The sequence below is a fragment of the Lipotes vexillifer genome, unplaced genomic scaffold (genome assembly GCF_000442215.2).
Source record: "Lipotes vexillifer unplaced genomic scaffold, Lipotes_vexillifer_v1.1 scaffold1011, whole genome shotgun sequence".
Lineage (NCBI taxonomy): Eukaryota > Metazoa > Chordata > Mammalia > Artiodactyla > Lipotidae > Lipotes > Lipotes vexillifer.
Window position 1 is genome coordinate 2,031,052 of NW_006787698.1, and position 1,296 is coordinate 2,032,347.

Sequence of the window (1,296 nt, forward strand, 5' to 3'; positions counted from 1 at the left end):
GAGGCGGGGAGGGAGAGGGGGGGAGAAGAGAGAGAGAGAGAGAGAGAGAGGGAGAGAGGGAGAGAGAGAGAGACCGGGAGAAAGACAGAGACAGAGAGCGAGTGGCAGAGACAGAGACAGAGGCAGAGAGAGGGGGAGGGGGAGGGGGGCAGGGCGGGACGACAAGGAACAGACCAGGAGCTTGTTCCCGGACAGCATCTTCTGGGTCTGAGCCTGGTGACGGCCCAGCACAGGACAGGGCTGCCTTGGTGCCAGGGCACTTCCCATCCCCCTCACCATCCCCAGAGATGGCCAGTGACCATGGGTGATGGGCAGGACCTCCGTGACGGATCCGGACAGAGAGGAGGCTGGCTTTCTTCATCCTACCGTCAGCACACCCGGGACCTTCCAAGTCACCCCTCCGCCCCTCCCCGTCATCACTTCATCCGGAATTTAAGAAGCAGAGAAACGGCCTACCTAAAAATGGAGAACTTCCACTTGAAATCACAGCGCGGGAGGGGCCCTTAAAATCTCCTAGCGCAGCTCTTTCACCCGACGGAGGAAGGGCTTTACCCAAAGACGTTAGGCCTCCAAGCTGCGAGGCCTGATGTGTGTGTGTTGCGGCGGAGGGGGGGGGGGCCGGGGGAAGGTCGGGGGGCGGGGGGGGGGAAGAATTTTCAAGGAAATTTTTCTAAATGATCAATTTCAAAGAAAATTTTAAAATCAGCCTACAACTCCTGAAAAATGACTTGCCTAAACTGGCACCGGGTGTGAAACAATTTTCTGGAATGCAGAGCAGTGTTTTCTTTTGGAAAGATTTACCTTCCTCAGTATGTAACGACCTACAACTATCCTGCTGCAACAGGCTGCAGGAAGAATCATGTATTCTAATTAATCTTTGGGGGAATCTTTGAGTAAGTCAGAACTTACTCCTTTTAATTCCAGCAACCCTCGATGTAACTGGATCTTAATGACTGCATCTAATAGGGATGGAGGCCTAACAAGCTTTTTTTTTTTTTTAAACAGCTTGCTTTTATTTGTTCTAAAACACAAATGACATCCCATGATAAGTTTTGACTGCAAAAGAACACTGTGAAACGTGTTCAGATACTTTATATCGTCCTAAGACATTAGCTGGAATACTGGTACAAAGGTGCAGCAGGCATGTTCTGGGGGCATTCAGCCACAGAGCGAATCGCCCTTCAAAAAGAAACACAAATCCGTACAGCTAAGCAAGTCTCCCCTTGGGGGCTGTTTTACTGACCGCTGGCTGCTGCGTTCTCATGCGGGAGGCACTTTTGCGGTTGCTGCTGCGTT